A 24,446-nucleotide genomic window follows, 5' to 3' on the forward strand; every position below is an offset into this window, starting at 1 on the left:
TATAAAACAAGGTAAAATAAGATTCAATGATGCTGTCTTCATCTATTTTTTGGCCCACTCTTGACGTTTTCACTTCTTTGTCTTATTCGGTGGTGGTCAGGTTTCACTCTTCCTTACCTTGGCCATGTCTCTGAGCACTGAACACCTTGTACTTCTGGGCCTCCAAGGTTGCAGTTCTGGAATATGACAGCACTGTAAGATAATGGCTTCCTGGTCACTTCACATTTGATTCTTCTCAAATCTTTGGCAGTCTATTTTTCTCAAGATGTTTTTGGTGACCCCATTGACTATTGATGATTCTATGGTCACATCCTAATATCTTAGCAATTTCAAGAGTGCTGCATCCCTCTATAAGACTTGTTTCAATTTTTTTACTTTTTAGAGTTAGTTAAATCTCTTTTTTGGCCCATTTTACAGAGGAAAAATAGCTGTCTAATAATTCTGTACACCTTGATAAAGAATGTTGTATCCTGAGGCTGCACCCTCCATCATTACACAAATAGACATCACCTGATCTGCTTCATCCAATAAACATTCAAGTTTATACAGCCTGGAGGTGGAAAATTTACATAAAAGTAATAATATTAAGATGTAAAGTGCTGAGTACTATGTTGGCGCTATAGAAATAAAATTATTATTATAAGGTCAAAATACTCACTTGCCTAATAATTTTGCACAAAGTGTATATCAATGGGACCCGTCTGCTTCAGACAGCACAGGAGGCTAATTCCATTTATCTGTTATAAATGACACAGACAAACAGAAAAGATAAACAGACATGTGAACAAGCCTAAATGAGAACGGCAACAATCCAATCTTTACAATTGTTGCAGATATCTTACAATGTTTGTCACTAGGGTCCTGATAAGGAACAATACAAAAAGCTGGTTGATTCTGGGGCAATTTGATATGCGGATGTAAAAAAGACAAGGATGTGGGGTAGGCACAACAGACATCTGTCTTGGTGCCATAGAGCCAGGGGATGCAGTAGATTTAGAAAAAAGTAAATAAATATTAGCTACGATTGTTTAACCCCTTAGTGACGGAGCCAAATTTTTGAAATCTGACCAGTGTCACTTTATGTGGTAATAACCCTGGAACGTTTCAACATATCCCAGTGATTTTGAGAATGTTTTTTCGTGACACAATATACTTTATGATAATGGTAAATTTAGGTTGATATGTTTTGTGTTTATTTATCAAAAATATCAGTAATTTAAGAAAAATGTCAAAAAAATTAGCAATTTTCAAACGTTGAATGATTATCCCTTTAATCCAGATAGTCATACCACAGCAAAACATTAATAAATAACATTTCCCACATGTCGGCTTTACATCAGAACCATTTGTAAAATGTTCTTTTATTTTGTTAGCATTTTAGGAGGTTTAAAAATGTAGCAGTAATTTTTCATTTTTTCAAGGAAATTTACAAAATGTATTTTTTTAGTGACCTATCCATGTTTGTAGTGCCTTTAGGGGTCCCATATCTTGGGAAACCCCCAAAAGTTATACCATTTTAAAATCAGCACCCCCTGACATATTGAAAACTGCAGTCAGGTAGTTTATTAACCCTTCAGGTGATTTTCAGGAATAAATGCAAACTGGCATGACAGAAATGAAAATGTGTATTTTTACCACCTAAATGCCACTAACTTCTGAACAGGTTACTACAGCCGGCAGTCTCTGAGGCCGCTATTTGGCCATGAATTGCCATCACAAACATCAGTACACAATCATGATCTGAGGGTGCTGATGGGGAAAAAGAGGAAGCCCCCACACTCTGTTAACCGTTTATATGATATAGTCACTATTGACAGCAGCATCTAAGGGGTTAAACAGATTTGGACGGCGCAAACACTGATTGTGGCTTATACAGAAAGATGTCAGCTATAGTGTACAGCCAACAGCTGCTGGATTGTCACCTGTATAGGGAGGCTATTCTCTTATATCTCAGGTCAGTTAAAAGACGTATTGGCGGTCATTAAGGGGTTAAACCCTTAACGACCACCGATAAGCATTATAATGGCTGTAGTCAAATGGCCTTATTCCATAACAGCTGTTCGGGAATAAGTGAATAGGGCCACCCGTGGCCAAAATGCCTGTGGGTGACAGCTAACACCCTGCGGCACTGGCCTTGGACATTTTTGGAATCTATTGGGGCAAATTATTCCCCTAAATACGACTGTCAATGATGAAAGCGGTATCTAAGTGGTTAAAAGAGGGTTCATAGACCACCTTTGACAAGATTAACCACCCGCGATCATTGCCATAGTACCCCAAGGTCATCTGATGACCCCAGGGTACGGTAACCTGTTAGATCCTGCTATAAGCAGAGTCTAACAGGCTGTGTCAGTGAGTCACTGACAGGTCTCCAACAATGAAGTACATGAGTACTACAATGTATGAGACCAGTGATCAAAATTAAAAATATACATGTCCCACAGTAGGACAACATAAAAAAGTTAAAAAAAAGTTCATTAAATATGTAAAAAAGTTTAAAAAAAACACTAAATAGCCCAAACAAATCACTAAAAGATGATTCACCACTAAAAATGCAGCCTTTGTGATAAAGCAGAAATAAAGAAAAAAAAGTACACATAATTCGCTTTTTCATCATACCGACACAGAAAATTGGGCATCCTAGATGCTGATACAGTTGAAAGCAATGGTGGATGAGAGAGGGTCAGGTGACGTTTCATCTCCTATCATTTCCCCTCTGGGTCTGACATCTCATCCAGTAGGTGTGATGACGTCACTTGATCGCTGTGCCAAGACAGGAGCAGCAGCAGAATGGGGAAAGGTGAGTACGTAGCTTTTTTTTGTCTTTTTTTTTTTTTTAAATCAGTGAGTACATGGTGGTCATAATAATGGAGGACTATGGGATGTGCATTCAACTCTATGGGTCCTGCATTACACCATATGTGGGCTTTAAACTATATGGAGCTGCATTATACTATATGGGGGCTGCATTATACTCTATCAAGGACTATGGAGTACATTATACTATGAGTACTATATTTGGGTTGCATTATACTATATGGAGGCTGCATTATACTTTATCAAGGACTATAGGCTGTGTATTGTACTATATGAGGAATGCATTATACTATATGTACTATATGCGGGCTGCATTATACTCTATCAAGGACTTTGGCCTGAGCATTATGCTATATGTACTATATGGGAGGTGCATTATACTCTACCAAGGACTACGGAAAGGGCATTATATCATATGCACTATATGGGGGGCTGCATTATACACTATCGAGGACTATGGGGTGCTTTTTACTGTATGGAGGACTATGGGAGTGTATTATACTATACGGAGGATTCTGGGGGTGCATTATACTATATTGAAGACTATGGGGAATGCATTATACTAAATGAAGGAATATGGGATGCATTACACTCTATGGAGAACTATGGGGCACATTATACTATATGGAAGACTATGGAGTGTGCATTATACTATATGGAGGACTATGGGGTGTGCATTATACTATATGGAGGACTATGTGGAATGCATTATAGTATATGGAGGACTATGGGGCACATTATACAATATGGAGGACTAGGGGGGGTGCATTATACTAAACAAACAAAATGCTGCCTATTAATCGAGTGATTTGATTGTTTATGCCACAACAAAAATCAGTGTTCTCAGCAGCACATCACCCAGTGTGAACTGCAGAAATGCTGCTGATAACATGATACTGTATGGGGCCAGATTGATCTACTACTGATCATTCTGTGCCCATTATTATTTCTCACCTGGTGTAAATAGGCCGGGAAACAAGCATCGAACGAAATTGGTACATGTAAATATAACCAAAATGTTTCAGTGTGATGATGCAATATGTTAGCATTTGGGGCCCATTTTAAACTTTTGCCCAGGGCCCCACTTTCTCTAAAACTGGCCCTGCTGTCGGGAGGTCTTGTCTTTTTCGTTTTGGAGATTTACTCGGAAACCCCAAACCAAGTGCTCAGTGTAGAACACAAGAATGTAATACCAGCCTTATATTGAAAACGATCAAAGAATGTTATGTACCCCAAAATGTTACTAATATAACCCTTAATTTATCCCGCACAAAACCAACCCCCAATCAGGTCCGTCATCTGCCACTGGAAATATAGAGGGTTCCCTCGTTATTAGTAGAACAAAGACTCTGGAAAAGTGACGGCTCCCTCCTCAAATAAAATCCAGTGAATTCTGTGCTCCCAAATTCAAAGGCCCCCCTCCTGAGCCCCACTGTGCCTAAACCACTGTAAGCGACCACATGTTTGGCATTATTGCAGCAGGGAGAGCCCAAATTAACAATTATCACCAGAAGTACAACCTGGGCACAATGTTTGATGGTGATGCAATATATGGTGGCACATTGTATGGGCAGTAAACTGGTAGGTTTGCAATTCTCCAGAATAAAGCTTGGCGTGGATGATACAAAATAGCCCCTGTCGCTGTAGATGAAATCATTGAGAGGTGCAATCTCTACAGTGGGGTCACTTTTGGGGGTTTTCTGCTGTTCTGGCACCTTCGGGGCTCTGCAAATGTCACCTGCAAACTGCAAAAGCCAAATGGCGCTCCTTCCTTCTCAGCCCTGACTATTTCCACCTACCAATGTTATAAATTTATGTGAGGCACCTGTGGGTTCAAAATACTCACTACACTCCTAGATGAATTCTTTGATGGGTCTAGTTTCCAAAATTGAGTCACTCATCTGGGTTTCTTGTGTTTTGGTACCACAAGGGCTCCACAAATGAGACATTGAGCTTGCACTTTGCAGTCTATTCCAACCAAATTTACATTCCAATTATCAAATGTCCCTTTTTCCCTTCCGAACCCTGCCAGGTGTCCAAACAAAACTTTTTGACTATATGTAAGGTATCACGGAACTCAGAAGACAGATGGTAACAAACTATGCATTCCACTTTTTTATGTTACATCTTGCAAAAGTGAAAAATTTGGGGATAAAGCAACATTTTTGTGAAAAAAATTTACATTTTCAATGTGGCAACCTATTGTTATCAAATTCTATGTAGTACCTGTGGGTTCAAAATGCTCACTATAAAATCAGTGAGGGGTGTAGTTTCCAAAGTGGGGTCACTTGTTGGGGGTTTCTGCTGTTCACATGTTCAGTATTTCGTTAGTATTTTATATCAGTATTTTTCAGTCAAAATTAGGAGAGGAATAATAAAAGGAAAAGTATAATAAAAAAACATGTGCACCACTTTTACATTTTTGCCCACTACTAGCCTTGGCTTACAAATACTGATACAAAATACTGATCAAATACTGAACGTGTGAATGTGGCCTTATAGGGGCCCTGCAAATGCGACATGATGCCTTCAATCTACACTCACCGGCCACTTTATTAGGTACACCTGTCCAACTTCTTGTTAACACTTAATTTCTAATCAGCCAATCACATGGCGGCAACTCAGTGCATTTAGGCATGTAGACATGGTCAAGGCAATCTCCTGCAGTTCAAACCGAGCATCATTATGGGGAAGAAAGGTGATTTGAGTGCCTTTGAACGTGGCATGGTTGTTGGTGCCAGAAGGGCTGGTCTGAGTATTTCAGAAACTGCTGATCTACTGGGATTTTCACGCACAACCATCTCTAGGGTTTACAGAGAATGGTCCGAAAAAGAAAAAAAATCCAGTGAGCGGCAGTTCTGTGGGCGGAAATGCCTTGTTGATGCCAGAGGTCAGAGGAGAATGGGCAGACTGGTTCGAGCTGATAGAAAGGCAACAGTGACTCAAATCGCCACCCGTTACAACCAAGGTAGGCCTAAGAGCATCTCTGAACGCACAGTGCGTCGAACTTTGAGGCAGATGGGCTACAGCAGCAGAAGACCACACCGGGTACCACTCCTTTCAGCTAAGAACAGGAAACTGAGGCTACAATTTGTACAAGCTCATCGAAATTGGACAGTAGAAGATTGGAAAAACGTTGCTTGGTCTGATGAGTCTCGATTTCTGCTGCGACATTCGGATGGTAGGGTCAGAATTTGGCGTAAACAACATGAAAGCATGGATCCATTCTGCCTTGTATGGAGCATCTTTGGGATGTGCAGCCGACAAATCTGCGGCAACTGTGTGATGCCATCATGTCAATATGGACCAAAATCTCTGAGGAATGCTTCCAGCACCTTGTTGAATCTATGCCACGAAGAATTGAGGCAGTTCTGAAGGCAAAAGGGGGTCCAACCCGTTACTAGCATGGTGTACCTAATAAAGTGGCCGGTGAGTGTATTTCAGCCAATTAGTGCGCCATCCCTTCCGAGCCCTGCTGTTTGTCCAAATAGATGTTTCTGACCACGTCTCAGGTATCCGTGCGCTCAGAATAAACTGGATAACAAATTTTGGGGTCCATTTTTAAAAAAAAAAAATTGGGGCTAATGCAACATTTTAAAGGAAAATTTTCAATTTATTGTATTTCATTTCACTTTGCATTAATTCATGTGTAGCACCTGACATATTAAAAAATGTCCTGACAACAGTTTTGAAGTATTTGAGGGGTGTGGGTTTTAAACTGGTATCACTTTTGGGGAGTTTCTAGTATAAAGGCCCCTCAAAGTCCATTTAAAGGTGAATAGGTCCCTAAAGAAACAGGTGTACATTTCTTGAAAAAAATGAAAAATATTAAGATTTGAGAGTCCTCAGTGGTTGATACCTTTTAATGGCTAACAGAAAAGATGATAACAAATTACAAGCTTTCGAGACTACGCAGGTCCCTTCATCAGGCATAGACTAATACAAATTCTGAACTATGTCATAGATTGTAAGCTTGCCAGCAGGGCCCTTACTCCTCTTGGTATATGTTGTTTATGTAATTATTGCTACTTGGTAATGTATTTTATTGTCTGTACAAGTCCCCCCCAAATAGTAAAATCCTGCGGAATATGTTGGCGCTATATAAATAAAATTATCATTAACTATCTGCTTCACGTTACTTGTTTTAGCTATTGCATTTTTCCTGTGTCCTGTTGTGCCTAAATGTGACTCTCCAGATTTTGTGTTATACGAAGCCTGAAGAGAATCACAGAGAAAAAAGCAGAGATGATTACCCACTGAAGCCTCCAAACAAATGCACCAGCAGAGCGCATCGGACCCGATTAATGATGGCAAAAGCACAGGTGCAAAAAATACCGATAAAACAACCACTTTCAATCCAGTATTGGTTGTTTGGTATTAGTGCACAAAAAGATAAGCGATAATAGTCTGTATGTGGCACTGTTCACACAAGCAATGCAGAGCATCTGGTCTACAGCCTATTACTAACGCACATACAGGCGGGCTGCCCAGTGCTACAAAATGCATGCTGTGTGAATAGAGGCCTACAGTTTACAGAGCCATCTTGGTCTGACTGAGCCCTGCAAGATAAAGTGCAAAAAAACCACATATCAATGTATGTAAGGTATTAGTTTATATTGGGGCCTCAATACGTAAGCTGGCAACCCACGTCAAGGGTCCTTACATTTTGCCAGTCCTAACGCTAAGGGCTCTTTCACACGTCCTGATATTTCCGGTACCGGAAAAGACCGGTACCGGAGATATCCTTGTCCGTATGTCCGTGTGCTCAAGTGGCACATACGTGCGGCATCCGTGTGCCGCCCGTGTGCCGCCTGAGGACCACACGGACCGTGCAGGAGAGACAGCGCTAAACTAAGCGCTGTCCCCCCCGCATGTGGTGCTGAAGGCAGAATTCATCTCTTCTCCCCCAGCGTTCGTTGGAGAGAAGAGATGAAAGATCTTTTTTTTTTTTTTTGGGGGGGAAATAAAGTTTGCACGTGCGTCCGCGTCCCCGTCCCCCCCCCCCCTCAGTGCGCCGCCTGCCCCCTTGCCGCAGAAATACTCACCCGGCCAGCTCCTGCGATGTCTCCGCTGTCCTCTCAGCGCCGGCAGCTTCTCCTGTGTGAGCGGTTACGTGGGAGCGCTCATTACAGTCAGGGAATATTCCCTGACTGTAATGAGCGGTACCACGTGACCGCTCACACAGGAGAAGCTGCCAGCGCGGAGAGGACAGAGGAGACATCGCGGGAGCCGGGTGAGTATTTCTGTGGCAAGGGACCAGGCGGCACACTGGGGGGGGAGGCGGGGGGCACATGAAAACTTTATTGTTCACAAAAAAAAAAAAAAAAAAGATCTTTCATCTCTTCTCTCCGGCGGGGGAGAAGAGATGAATGCCGCCTTCAGCACCACAGCGGGGGGGACAGCGCTTAGTGTAGCGCTGTCTCTCCTGTGGGCGGTACGTGCACACGGAGGAGAGTGCACACTGTTCTCCGTGTGCACGTGTGCTGTCCGTATTGTGGTCCGTTGTTATGATTTTCCCAATGGCAGGGAAATCAAAATAACAACGGACTAGCTCTCGGGTGATGGGAACTAAAGTGACCGTGACCTGAACCTGACACGACACTGGAAGTAGCCGGGGAGTGTTTCCTACGATGCCCTAGACACCACGCGCCAGCCGGAGATCTAACTACCCCTATCAGAGGAATATACAGGCCTGCCTTACCTCCAGAGATGAACCCCAAAAGGAGATAGCAGCCCCCCACAGATATTGACGGTGAGTCAAGAGGAAAAGACATACGTAGGATGAACAGCAGATTTAGCACAGTGAGGTCCGCTTACTAGATAGCAGAAGTACAGGAAAGAGTCACTTCACGGTCAACTTCAAAACACTACTCAAAAACACCATCCTGAAATTACTTTAAAACTCCAGTGACAACTCATGCCACTGGAGTGGCAATTTCAGTCCACGAGAGCTTCCAGCTACAGAGAGTCACATTGCAAAATAGCTGGACAAAAATAGCATTAACTAGAAACAAAATTCAACTTAGCTGAACAGGATCTTGAGGCAGGAGAATGCAACAGAATGCTACTGATACATTGTTGGCCGGCATCGGACCAGCAGCCATGCAGCCTTAAATAGGAAACTCCCCTAATGGGTGTCAACAGGTGATCAAGGATAGAAGAAGGCAAATAAGTGGCACTACCATAAAACACCACCGGGGGAGCCCACAAACAGAATTCACAACAGTCCGTGCTGCCGGTAGAAAACGGACATGTCGACGTGTTTTCAGCACGAACATACGGTCCGTGTGAAAACACGCACATGTGCATAGACCCATTCATTTAAATGGGTCTACGTGTGTCAGTGTCTCCGGTACGTGAGAAAACTGTCACTACATGTACCGGAGACACTGACGTGTGAAAGAGGCCTAAAACAAATGCACTAGCAGGGCGCATAATAGTCAGTGTGGCTACTTTCACACTAGCGTCGTGCGCTGTTAGTAATAGGCTGTAAACCAGATGCTCTGCATTGCCTGTGTGAACAGTGCCACATACAGACTATTATCTCTTATCTTTTTGTGCACTAATGCCAAACAGCCAACACTGGATTGAAAGTGGTTGTTTCATTGGTATTTTTTGCACCTGTGTTTTTGCCATCATTAATCGGGTCCGATGCGCCCTGCTAGTGCATTTGTTTGGAGGCTTCAGCAGGAAATCATCTCTGCTTTTTTCACTGTGATTTTTTTTTTTCAATTTTTGGAGGATTTTTAAGTCCTCTTCTTGTGTCTGGAAGCCTGAAGAGACCTGTGTAGTCTCGAAAACTTGCAATCTGTTACCATCTTTTCAGTTAGCCATTAAAAGGTGTCAACCACTGAGGACTCTCAAATCTTAATATTTTTCTATCTGCTCGCTAACACGGTACAAAGATATAGATTTTTACTGCTGAAAAATTGAAAAATTACTGCTAAACTTTTAACCCTTCTAAAATCCTAACAAAATAAAATGACGATTGAAAAATGATATAGATGTAAAGTAGACATATGGGAAATGTTATCAATTATTTTGTACAGCATGACTGACTGGTTTAAGGATCTAAAAACTAAAAATGTAAAAATTGCAAATTTTTCCAAATTTTCATAAAAATTCAGATATTTTCCCAAATAAACACAAAACATATCGACCTTACCTCTGACACCGGACAGATTTCAACATCAACAATCGGTCAGGAAGGTCAAAATTGGCTTGGTCACTGAGTAGTTAACCTGATGACGGAGAAAGAAATACAGAAAATATTCGCAAGATTGGCAACAATTTTCAAAAGGGAAAGTTATTTCAAGCATAGTGTGCCTTTACAAATAGTCATACATACAGACAGACAGCTGTGGTTATACAATGAGAACCAGATAATGCAAACGTCATCAGCCATAGAATAGTTTAGAGGTGTCGGAGACCCGTCCTCCCAGCCAGCTGGTGGCATTGTTGTAGTGAGGAGGTTCCCATTGTCATATCTGTGCAAGTGTTTTCCTAGTAGACTCTCGATTTGGTTACATTGTCAAGATGTGATTGTGCACAAACACCCTCCCTGTACTAAAATTCTCTCAGGGGAATGTTCACAGCAAAAGAAAAGGACATTTGTTAGAGTGACGACTGCAAACTGGAAAGAGGTGCAGAAGACCCAGCCCTTACTGACAGCAGGCCAGAATAACAACATTTACTAGCGCACGGAGTTCTGAGTGACTCATGATTAGGACTAGACGATTATCCGCAATGCTGGTCACAAACAGATGAAATTAGGAAATATGTTCCACATCAAAAATCTAGAAGCTGACAAAAAAAAAAGTCTGGTGTTAAATTATTGTCCTGGCATGTAATTTACTGATAGATGGCACATCAATATGCCATGGGTTCTGTCTACGTCAATTTTCACAGTACTAACTTTTACAAACTGTCATCTGTCATGATGAAAACAACTCCCAGATACAAGAATTGTTATAGATAATATAAAGATAAAATAAAAAATGTATTTAAATACCATGTAGGGGGCTGGCTGCGGGACCCTAGGTTTTTTCTTCAACAGTTTAAGTTTTGTGAAAAACACATACGGCTGCAATGTTGGGAGAGTAGAGTGTGGGTGCTGACGAAAGTTGAAATATACCAGTGTAATAAGCAGGACATGGAGGAGGACGTCTAGACAGGATATGATAAGGTTATATACGGTTCCTGCTGCTGCTGTATACTGGGAATGATAGCAATCCATGTTAAAGTGTGTCAGAATCAATGATATTGTATATATCTGCCATGTGCTAAATAATTATGAATTTATTATGTTTTGCTTATATAGCGCCATCATATTCCAAAGTGCCGTACAGACATTGTCCCCATTGGGGTTTGCAATCTAGATTCCCTATCAGTATGTCTTTGGAGGGGAAAGGAAACCAGAGAACACGGAGGAAACCCTCGCAAACACGGAGAGAATATACAAACTCCTTGCAGATGTTGTGCTTGGTGGGACTTGAACCTGGGACCAACCAGGTGCTAACAACTGAGCCACCGTGCTCATCTATATGATGTTTTACATATACTCACAATCGGGGGCGGACACAGACGGCATAGAGTCCCTGTTCAAGAACTGAACAGAGCACCCCCACTCCCTTAGCTCATAACTTATTATAGAGAACTTAATTATTTCTCTCTATTAAGTACCAGTAATTGTGAACCATTGTGTATATTAGCTTTAGACCTTCCAAGCAATCTAAGATTATGTACATAATGCGTCATTATTCAGTCAAATTCTGCCTGATCCTTCCTGAAAAAGCGCTCAATAAATTTTAAATAATGAACATATGTACAGCAATGTACATCTTGAACTGTCCTCTCACCTTTCCTCCTGCTCCCTCTTTGACAGCTTACAATCTGGATTCTGACCTTATCATTCCACTGAAACTGCCCTGACTAAAGCCATCAATGATCTTACTAACCACCAAATCCAAGCAACACTGCTCTGTCCTCCTACTCCTGGACCGGTCCTCTGCCTTTGACACAATAGACCATTCCCTCTTACTACACATTCTCTCATCTTTTGGCATCACAGACCTAGCCCTATCTTGATTTTCTTCATACCTAACAAGCTGGACATTCAGAATCTTACACTCACACACCACCTCCTCATCTCGCCCCCTATCTCTCATGTCCCCCCAAGTTCCATTCTAGGACCCCTGCTCTTCTCCATCGACACCGACATCGACTTTCAGTATCATCACTAGGCTGATCACACACGGATCTACCTCTCTGAACCCGATATCACCTCCTTACTAACCATAGCCCGATGTCTGTCCGCTATGTCATCCTTCTTCTCTGCTAGGTTTATAAAACTGACCTATCATTCAAAGTCAATGGCTGCTCACTCTCCCGAGTCTCACAAGCTCACTGCCTCGGGGAAACAGTTGACTTTCATCTTTCCTTAAAACCACATATACAAGCCCTTTCCACTCCTTGCCGACTACAGCTCAAAAATATTTACTGGATCTGCACATTCCTAAATTAAGAATCTGCAATAGCACTAGTGCATGCCCTCATCATGTCCCGCCTCGACTACTGCAACCTCCTGCTCTCTGGCCTCCCCTCTAACACTTTCGCATCCATCCAATCTTTCTTAAACTCTGCTGCCTGATAAATCCACTTGTCCCACCACTATTCCCTGGCCTCTCTTCTCTTGTTAATCCCTTAACTGTCTCCCCATTGCCCAGAGACTCCAGTTCAAAACCCTGTCCATAGAATACAAAGCCATACACACCCTGTCTCCCACACACATCTGTGACCTAGTCTCCCGGTACTTACAGTACAGACCAAAAATTTGGACACACCTTCTCATTTAAAGATTTTTCTGTATTTTCATGACTATGAAAATTGTACATTCACACTGAAGGCATCAAAACTATGAATTCACACATGTGGAATTATATACTTAACAAAAAAAGTGTGAAACAACTGAAATTATGTCTTATATTCTAGGTTCTTCAAAGTAGCCACCTTTTACTTTAATAACTGCTTTGCACACTCTTGGCATTCTCTTGATGAGCTTCAAGAGGTGGTCACCGGATATGGTTTTCACTTCACAGGTGCGCCTTGTCAGGTTTAATAAGTGGGATAACTTGACTTATAAATGGCGTTGGGACCATCATTTGTGTTGTGCAGACGTCTGGTGGATACACAGCTGATAGTCCTATTGAATAGACTGTTAGAGTTTGTATTATGGCAAGAAAAAAGCAGCTAACTAAAAAAAAAACCAGTGGCCATCATTACTTTAAGAAATGAAGGTCAGTCCGAAAAATGGGAAAAACTTTGAAAGTGTCCCAAAGTGCAGTTGCAAAAACCATCAAGCGCTACAAAGAAACTGGCTCACATGAGGACCGCCCCAGGAAAGGAAGACCAAGAGTCACCTCTGCTTCTGAGGATAAGTTTATCCGAGTCAAAAGCCTCAGAAATCGCAGGTTAACAGCAGCTCAGATTAGAGACCAGGCCAATGCCACACAGAGTTCTAGCAGCAGACACATCTCTACAACAACTGTTAAGAGGAGACTTTGTGCAGCAGGCCTTCCTGATAAAATAGCTGCTAGGAAACCACTGCTAAGGACAGGCAACAAGCAGAAGAGACTTGTTTGGGTTAAATAACACAAGGAATGGACATTAGATGAGTGGAAATCTGTGCTTTGGTCTGATGAGTCCAAATTTGAGATCTTTGGTTCCAACCAGTGTCTTTGTGCGACGCAGAAAAGGTGAACGGATAGACTCTACATGCCTGGTTCCCACTGTGAAGCATGGAGGAGGTGGTGTGATGGTGTGGGGGTGCTTTGCTGGTGACACTGTTGGGGATGTATTCAAAATTGAAGGCATACTTAACCAGCATGGATATCACAGGATCTTGCAGCAGCATGCTATTCCATCCGGTTTGCGTTTAGTTGGACCATTATTTATTTTTCAACAGGACAATTACCCCAAACACACATCCAGGCTGTGTAAGGGCTATTTGACCAAGATCAAGAGTGATGGGGTGCTACGCCAGATGACCTGGCCTCCACAGTCACCAGACCTGAACCCAATCGAGATGGTTTGAGGTGAGCTGGACCTCAGAGTGAAGGCAAAAGGGCCAACAAGTGCTAAGCATCTCTGGGAACTCCTTCAAGATTGTTGGAAGACCATTCCCGGTCACAACCTCTTGAAGCTCATCAAGAGAATGCCAAGAGTGTGCAAAGCAGTCATCAAAGCAAAAGGTGGCTACTTTGAAGAACCTAGAATATAAGACATAATTTCAGTTGTTTCACACTTTTTGTTAAGTATATAATTCCACATGTGTTAATTCAAAGTTTTGATGCCTTCAGTGTGAATGTACAATTTTCATAGTCCTGAAAATACAGAAAAATCTTTAAATGAGAAGGTGTGTCCAAACTTTTGGTCTGTACTGTACCTGCACACAACCTCCGATCCTCACAAGATCTCCTTCTCTACTCCCCCTTTGTCTCCTTTTGCCACAATCGCATACAAGATTTTTCCAGTGCATCCCCCCTACTCTGGAACTCTTTACCCTAGCATATCAGACTCTCGCCTACCACGGAAACCTTCAAAAGGAACCTGAAGACCGAACTCTTCTGACAAGCTTACAACCTGCAGTAACCCTCGTTCCACCATACCACTGCACAACCATTTCTACCCTCATCTACTGTATCCTCATTCATTCCTTGTAGACTGTGAGCCCTCGTGGGCAGGGTTGTCTCTTCTCCTGTACCTGTCGGGGTTACGACTCTGTTGTCGGGTGTCCCGGGACCAAAGGCTCCTTCTCTCTCTCTAATGTTAGGGGCGCCCTAGCTTGCTCTGTTCACTTCTGATGGTGAAGACCCCGGGGCCACATACCTTGCCTAAGCTCCTAAATCCGCCCTCAGTCTGTATCCTTCCCCCACCCAGGGAAGAGGGGAGTAGTAGTATACTGTAATACATCAACCAGACTAACAAGGTAATAAGAACAGGAGTAACAAAAAGCACCAAACATACAAATATACACTCATAAACAACAAAGCAAAACACCGGGGAGTGGAGGATGGGGTAAAACCAAAGTAGGAGAGGAAAGGGAATTCACACACACTCAAAACCTAGCAACAGTCACAGATAAATCAACCAAACAACTTTCTCCAATATCCACCAGCAACAACCTCCAGCCATGCAGCAAAAGCTAACTTTGACAATAAGTGCTAGCCAGGACCCAGATTATATAGGAGATGGGAGTGGCTAGCAGTGAACAGCTGAGAGCCTAAACTCTCCAAGAGAGCTCTCTACTGGGCAGATTGACCCCGGCACTGCCCAAACAAATTTACACAGTTTAATAAGAAGTTGAAGTGCTTATAATCAGTGCAGGAGTAGGAGAAATCAGACACCGCCATCTTCAGGATCCTCTCTGTCGTGGTAAACACGTTACAGTTGATGACTCGTTTTGTTCATGATTATTGCACTTCTGTTTTTTATCATAATCCTATGAAAAGCTAACAGTAATAATACATCTTATATATGAGTGATCCCATAAAAAGGTACATACAGTGGGGCAAAAAAGTATTTAGTCATTCAGCAATAGTGCAAGTTCCACCACTTAAAAAGATGAGAGGCGTCTGTAATTTACATCATAGGTAGACCTCAACTATGGGAGACAAACTGAGAAAAAAAAATCCAGAAAATCACATTGTCTGTTTTTTTTATCATTTTATTTGCATATTATGGTGGCAAATAAGTACTTGGTCAGAAACAAACAATCAAGATTTCTGGCTCTCACAGACCTGTAACTTCTTCTTTAAGAGTCTCCTCTTTCCTCCACTCATTACCTGTAGTAATGGCACCTGTTTAAACTTGTTATCAGTATAAAAAGACACCTGTGCACACCCTCAAACAGTCTGACTCCAAACTCCACTATGGTGAAGACCAAAGAGCTGTCAAAGGACACCAGAAACAAAATTGTAGCCCTGCACCAGGCTGGGAAGACTGAATCTGCAATAGCCAACCAGCTTGGAGTGAAGAAATCAACAGTGGGAGCAATAATTAGAAAATGGAAGACATTCAAGACCACTGATAATCTCCCTCGATCTGGGGCTCCACGCAAAATCCGACCCCGTGGGGTCAGAATAATCACAAGAACGGTGAGCAAAAATCCCAGAACCATACGGGGGGACCTAGTGAATGAACTGCAGAGAGCTGGGACCAATGTAACAAGGTCTACCATAAGTAACACACTACGCCACCATGGACTCAGATCCTGCAGTGCCAGACGTGTCCCACTGCTTAAGCCAGTACATGTCCGGGCCCATCTGAAGTTTGCTAGAGAGCATTTGGATGATCCAGAGGAGTTTTGGGAGAATGTCCTATGGTCTGATGAAACCAAACTGGAACTGTTTGGTAGAAACACAACTTGTCGTGTTTGGAGGAAAAAGAATACTGAGTTGCATCCATCCAACACCATACCTACTGTAAAGCATGGTGGTGGAAACATCATGCTTTGGGGCTGTTTCTCTGCAAAGGGGCCAGGACGACTGATCCGGGTACATGAAAGAATGAATGGGGCCATGTATCGTGAGATTTTGAGTGCAAACCTCCTTCCATCAGCAAGGGCATTGAAGATGAAACGTGGCTGGGTCTTTCAACATGACAATGATCCAAAGCACACCGCCAGGGCAACGAAGGAGTGGCTTCGTAAGAAGCATTTCAAGGTCCTGGAGTGGCCTAGCCAGTCTCCAGATCTCAACCCTATAGAAAACCTTTGGAGGGAGTTGAAAGTCCGTGTTGCCAAGCGAAAAGCCAAAAACATCACTGCTCTAGAGGAGATCTGCATGGAGGAATGGGCCAACATACCAACAACAGTGTGTGGCAACCTTGTGAAGACTTACAGAAAACGTTTGACCTCTGTCATTGCCAACAAAGGATGTATTACCAAGTATTGAGATGAAATTTTGTTTCTGACCAAATACTTATTTGCCACCATAATATGCAAATAAAATGAAAAAAAAACAGACAATGTGATTTTCTGGATTTTTTTTTCTCAGTTTGTCTCCCATAGTTGAGGTCTACCTATGATGTAAATTACAGACGCCTCTCATCTTTTTAAGTGGTGGAACTTGCACTATTGCTGACTGACTAAATACTTTTTTGCCCCACTGTATGTGTATGGATCTCAAAAGATGAAGTTGGTGCCCCCATTACCAAAGGTCAGGTTCAGCGCAAATAGCATGAAGAACAAATAGGAAAAATCCATCAATGACCCAAAGGATAGAAAGATAATGCCAATATTTATTAATTCATATTGATAACACAGGTCAACAAAAAAAAAAATTTTTTCTGGTGTCCAAAATATTTTAATGAATTTGGGGTATTTTTGGGGTGCTGATTCTGAATATGCTATCAGTTTTGCCAGATTGGCTCAAGTTTTTGACATTTTTGGTATCTTATTTATAGCACTTGTTGGTAAATGCGACGCATCATCTCATTAATTTCTTTGGATTAGTACTTGAACTGAGCAGTTCTCAATATAGTTTTGTGTTAATTAGTGTTCTAAAAGTTTGTTCATAGCTTGATTTTTGCACTAACTTTATGTTGTTGTCTGTTTTCCAGTGAAAAGCATGAATTCATCAAGAAGAAGTTGTCTTAACGATCCAGACTCATTCTGTTACATTTGTGGTGAATACACACTGCCAAAACATAGAAGAAACATAACAGACTTCGTAAAAAAAGTGTATTTTGCCTATTTTGGGGTTATGCTTGGGGACCAAGACAAGTTTTGGGCACCACACATAGTGTGCAAAGCATGTATCGAATTATTACGAAAATGGAGCAAAGGACAAAGAAAAAGCTTCAAATTTGGTGTTCCAATGGTGTGGAGAGAGCCAAAAAATCATCATGATGACTGTTATTTCTGTGCAGTGCAAGTGCAAGGATTCAATAAGCATAAGAAACGAAAATGGGAGTAACATGGAATCTGCAAGAAGGCCTGTCCCTCATTGTGAAGATGTGCCTGTACCTGTGTTTACCATAAATAACAGTCATCATGATGATTTTTTGGCTCTCTCCACACCATTGGAACACCAAATTTGAAGCTTTTTCTTTGTCCTTTGCTCCATTTTCGTAATAATTCGATACATGCTTTGCACACTATGTGTGGTGCCCAAAACTTGTCTTGGTCCCCAAGCATAACCCCAAAATAGGCAAAATACACTTTTTTTACGAAGTCTGTTATGTTTCTTCTATGTTTTGGCAGTGTGTATTCACCACAAATGTAACAGAATGAGTCTGGATCGTTAAGACAACTTCTTCTTGATGAGTTCATGCTTTTCACTGGAAAACAGACAACAACATAAAGTTAGTGCAAAAATCAAGCTATGAACAAACTTTTAGAACACTAATTAACACAAAACTATATTGAGAACTGCTCAGTTCAAGTAATAATCCAAAGAAATTAATGAGATGATGCGTCGCATTTACCAACAAGTGCTATAAATAAGATACCAAAAATCTCAAAAACTTGAGCCAATCTGGCAAAACTGATGACATATTCAGAATCAGCACCCCAAAAATACCCTAAATTCGATGAAATATCTTTGGCACCAAAAATGCTGTTGACCAGTGTAATTGTACAGGATGTTATACACAGGGGTAATGGCAAAGGAATGGCACTACAGTAAAACAAGGCAGTTGATAGATACATACAATAGGTAATGCAAGAGGTATGTACAATGAATGTATGTGGTGGGGGGGGTCGCTGACATACTCTGTGCTGCTGTGGTGGAATCGCAGGCGTACTCTGTGCTGCTTGCTGTGACAGGGTCTCTGGAGGGGGCTGTGTACGTATGAGTGGTTGATGTATAAGGGTATGTGCACACGTTGCGGATTCTCTGCGGATCCGAAGCGTTTTTTTTGCAGTGCAGAAACGCTGCAGATCCGCAATTGATTTACAGTACAATGTAAATCAATGAGAAAAAAAAAATGCTGTGCAAACCTTGTGGAAAATCCGCTGCGGATTTAAAGAAATAGCATGTCAATTCTTTTTTGTGAATCTGCAGCGTTTTTGTACCCATTCCATTATAGAAAACCGCAGGGGTAAAAAACGCAGCAAATCCGCAAGAAAACCGCAGCAAAAACGCACAAAAAAATGCTGCGGAACCGCACAAAAAAACGCAGGTGCGTTTCTGCCAGGAGAGACAGAATCCGCACCAGATATTCATAAGCCGAATCCGCAACATGTGCACATAGCCTAAGTGAGAGAGACACACACAGTCTGTCTATCTCTATGTTGAGGACTGTGTTTCTGCTTTGGGGCAGCCTCTGGGCAGGTCTCTCATTAGCTTCTCTGGTTTAGAGCAGGAAGATAAGACTCTGCCTACAGTCCCACCCAGAGCACGAGTATATCATTAGCTGAAAACTTCTAACACTGATTGCACAAGAACCACAAGACGTATTTCTTCACCCCAGGTATCATTTTAATCAGTATAAAAGCAGCAAAATGACAATGTCTGTAGTTTACTGAGCAAAATCCTGCTGACAGGTTCACTTTAAGCGTATCAAAAAGACGTTGTGTGTACATAACCTAATTCAGGGGTCTCAAACACGCGGCTTGTGGGATGCATGCAGTCCACAAAACAATTTTTGCAGCCCGCAGTGGGCTGGGCCAAGTCCAGCTATTGCCAGGTTGCAGAATAGTAACCGCTGTGTGTGGTCGTGCCTACTGAATGACGTCATGCAGTATGCCTGATGCTACCAGTACCTAATGGAAAGACAGGTAGACAAGCTACACTGCTGCACTGCATACTTTATGCTGTATGTAAGGGAGCTAGATGACCAATATACTGTATATAGAGGGCTGTGGGGCATCATACTGTATATATGGTGGTCGTGTGGCCATTGTACTCTTTGTTGGAGGGCTATGGAGCCATCATAATGTATATAGAGAGGTTGTGGTGCCATTATACAGTATGTAGGTGGGCTGTAGGGCTATTATACTGAGCATGGAAGACCTATGGGGCGATCATGTTGTATATACGGGCTGTGAGGCCATCGTCCTGTTTGTAGGAGAGTTGTGGGGCCATGGGCCCATTACACTGTATTGTAGAGGTGCTATGGGGTCATAATACTGGGTGGAGGACCTGTAGGTCTATCATGCTGCATGTAGGGGGCCATCATATTGAATGTAGGGGATCTGTGGGGGCCATCATACTATATGTAGGGGAACTGTGGATCCATCATAGTGCATGTAGGTGGCTGTGGGGGCCATCATACTGTATGTTGGGGCAATCATACTATGTGTAGGGGAGCTGTGAGGCTATCATTCTGTAAGTAGGGAGCCTGTGGGACCATTAAACTATATGTAGGGGAGCTGTGGAGCCATCATAATGCATGTAGGGGGCCATCATACTGTATGTAGGGGGGTGTGGGGTTCTACTATATACAGTTGCTTGTAAAAGTATTCACCCCTTAGCATTTTTCATGTTTTGCTACCTCACAACCAGGAGTTTCAGGGTTTTTTTGAGGGTTTGAATCAGTTCATGTAAAGAACATGCCTATAACTGTGAACATTTAGTTTTCTTTTTATTGTGAAGCAAACAACAATTAGGACAAAATAGCTGAAAACATCAGTGTGCATAACTATTTGTGCCCATTCTTCACGGCAAAACGGCTCTAGCTCCTTCAAGTTAGATGGCTTCCTCTGGTGAACAGCAATCCTCACGTCTGACCACAGATTCTAAATTGGATTAGGGTCTGGGCTTTGACTAGGCCACTCCAAAACTTTACGTTTCCCCATAAACCACACAACCATTTCTTTAGCAGTATACTTTGGGTCATTGTCTTCTTGGAAGTTGAACCTCCGTCCTAGTCTCAAATCACTGACAGACAAACAGGTTTTGCTCAAGAATATCCCTGTACTTTGCACCATCCATCTTCCCCTTTTTTTAAAGATGTTAAAAAGCACAGCACATCCGGCTTCTACAAGCAGATCCCTGGCTTAAAGATAGTAATGTGGAAGCACAGTGAGTACTACGTCTGACCACTGCAGCTTATGGCTCGGCAGAGCAGGACCTTGCAATTATTTTTTTGTGCATTTTCTTTTTTGTCATGGACCCACTTGGGCGATTGCAGGGATTCTAATGTGAACGACCCTTGGGCTGGATTCGCACCATTATGCATTAAGCATTAGATCTAAATGTAACCAGGTCCACCACAGATATTATAGACCTGGAGGCCAATTATATTCTGTTTTAAAGAAGCAGAACTTTTTTTCCCCTAAACCTGTGTAGATATGTATGCAGTGTCCGCTTTAAACTACTGTCTCTTTTGCAGTTGCCTCTACTGCGCTCGCTTTGCAATTTTCAGAAATCCCATACGAATAGTAATGAACATGGAGCCTCCTCTCCACCGACCGCAGTGCAAGGCGGAGCCCCATTCTCAAGATAGATGCAGGACGTTTCCTGCGATGACGTAAGACAGCATTTATTACACTGGTCTACAAAAAAAGAAAAAAAAATTTTCGGGCATGGACTTTAAGAACAGTTTTAGACTAATTTGAGGGTGCTGAATTAAAATCTGATCTTATAATTTATCTATCACATCATGTTTTTGCGCTATAGGTATATAGCCCATTTTCATGAATTCCATGATAAATATAAGTAGTGTATGAAAAGTGCCGGTTTATACGGTTCACTAAGGTAAATTTAGTTTAATTTGGGTGGTTAATTTGTGTTGATTTGAAAATGGTTAACTTTCTTTTGGGTCTGCAAGGAGGGTACACAAAACACCCTTGTTTTCTGTGCTACTGGGACAGTAGAGCTACAGCATAGCATTGGGTGAAAACTGAATGGCCTCAGCGACAGAGTTTGGCATCTGGCGATAAGAATGTCATCCATGATCCTCTAGTGGATAGGAAGAATATTGGCTTTCCTCCATTACACATAAAACTTGGATTGATGAAGCAGTTCGTCAAAGCTCTCAATCACAGTGGAGAATGCTTTAACTATATATGTTCAACTTTTCCTGGTCTTAGTGAAGAGAAGAAAAAGGCTGGAATATTTGATGAACCTCAAATAAGAACACTTATGAGAGACCCAAATTTTATCACATCTCAATGAATGAGACAGAAGAAAGAGCTTAGAATGCATTTTGTAATGTGGTGCAGAATTTTCTAGGGAATAAGAAAGCAGACAACTATGAAGAGATTGTGGAAGAGCTACTAAGGAGTCTGCGAAATCTTGGATGTAGAATGAGCATCAAGATTCACTATTTACACATTTGGACTTTTTTTTCCAGAGAACCTTGGGGATGTGAGCGAGGAACAAGGGGAGCGTTTTCATCAGGACATTAAAACAATGGAAGAACGGTATCAAGGCCGGTGGGACTCACATATGATGGCTGACTATTGCTGGAGCTTGATGAGAGACAACCCAGAAGCTGTACATCACAGATCAGCCAAGAAAAGAAAGTTCAAATAACTGCCATTTGCCATTCATCTGTGTGCCATATATATGTGTTATATATTTTGTAGTTTAATTCTGTAAGTATATTTGATTTGCTGTACATAGACTTTGTAATCTTTGTTACTCCTTCATTAAAAATATACAAAATGTAGTACCGAAAATCATGTGTTTTTATCATAAAACATTAGGAGTAATTTTCATCAAAAATTGATAATATCTCGAAATCCTGATGTGATAGCCAAAAACGGAGTTCATATTCGTAATAAGCAGCCAAAATTGACTTAAAATACGTTTTAAAACCTTTTGCCAGAAAAATTGCATTGACCAGTGTTATACATCACTCTCTCACTCTGTACAAGTCGTACAGATCAGTTATATGACCGCCATAGAAGTCTAAGGACACCACTGTACATTGATAAGCGTATCATTTCATATAGGGTCATACAGAGGCTACTATGGGATTCATATAAAATTCAACAGAAAAGAAGAAACTGGCTTTTTTCATTAGCTTTTCTCATCCAGATGCATGGCCACTAGGGTAATACGTCTTTGTTAAGGTACCTTCACACGAAGCGACGCTGCAGCGATAGCGACAACGATGTCGATCGCTGCAGCGTCGCTGTTTGGTCGCTGGAGAGCTGTCACACAGACCGCTCTCCAGCGATCAACGATGCCGAGGTCCCCTGGTAACCAGGGTAAACATCGGGTAACTAAGCGCAGGGCCGCGCTTAGTAACCCGATGTTTACCCTGGTTACCAGCGTAAAATGTAAAAAAAACAAACAGCACATACTTACATTCACGTCCCCCTGCGTCCACTTCCTGACTGACTGAGCGCCGTACAGTGAGAGCAGAGCGGTGACGTCACCGCTGTGCTGCTTTCACTTTCACTTTGCGGTGCTGAGTCAGAGGAGGAAGCAGACTGCAGGGGACGCAATGTGAGTATGTGCTGTTTGTTTTTTTTACATTTTACGCTAGTAACCAGGGTAAACATCGGGTTACTAAGCGCGGCCCCGCGCTTAGTTACCCGATGTTTACCCTGGTTACCAGTGTAAAACATCGCTGGTATCGTTGCTTTTGGTGTCAAACACAACGATACACAGCGATCGGACGACCAAATAAAGTTCTGGACTTTATTCAGCGACCAGCGACATCACAGCAGGATCCTGATCGCTGCTGCGTGTCAAACTAAACGATATCGCTAGCGAGGACGCTGCAACGTCACGGATCGCTAGCGATATCGTTATAATGTCGTTTCGTGTGAAGGTACCTTTATACAGTGCTGTACATGGGCAGTATACAGAGGTACATAGAGTGCCCAGGGCTCAAGGTACAGTACCGCACTACAAGCTCCGTACAGATGGCCGTAGTGTGTCCTGACACATCAGTGCCAAAGACAACTTCTCTTTTTACTCAGCGCTGTATGATACTTTCTGGCAGCATCAACAAAGCATTATATTTTTTTCCACTTGAGTTCCATGAATCGATGGATTCATTTAAGGCCTCGTTCCCACATAGCATAAATATTGCATTTCTTCTGCTTCGTTTTTTGTGTATAATATCTTTTGAGTTTAACTGTCCAAGCAAAGTGGATGTGGTTTTCCTGCCCACTGCATCTAAAGACACTGTTGAACTACATTTTTTCTACTGTTTTTTTTTTCTATATATGCTTCTATGGGGAACCTGAAAAAAGCATGTAAAAAAACAAAAAAAACAAACATAAAAACCTTTCATCTTTCAGGGCTGGATCAAAGCGTTTCTGAGCCAATAAAAAAACAAAAAAAAAAACACACATTGAAAATGATGTTTCAATTCTGCACCAAAAATGCATTAAATAAAGAGGAAAAAGTAGCTAAAATGCAATGGTATAATTTCAATAAAAAGCAACAGAAAAATAGCATTTATAGTGTGTGTGTGCAAATTGTATCCAGAGAGGAAAAGGATTAGAACTCTAGTGCCACCTATTTTAAGTAGGGTCAATTTCAACCCTTTGACGAGCCTTGCAATATGACTTTGGATAAAAGCCAAACCAGAGTCTCAATTTGCAGACACGGTGTTTCGGTGTACTGCCTCTAATCAGTGCAAAGTGTGAGATCTGGTTTGGCCGTATGTACGTTAGTGGCAAACCACCAGTCTTCATTCCAGGTACACTAACAGTTCGGCAT

This window comes from Ranitomeya variabilis, chromosome 5, assembly GCF_051348905.1.
Source record: "Ranitomeya variabilis isolate aRanVar5 chromosome 5, aRanVar5.hap1, whole genome shotgun sequence".
In the NCBI taxonomy this organism is placed as follows: domain Eukaryota; kingdom Metazoa; phylum Chordata; class Amphibia; order Anura; family Dendrobatidae; genus Ranitomeya; species Ranitomeya variabilis.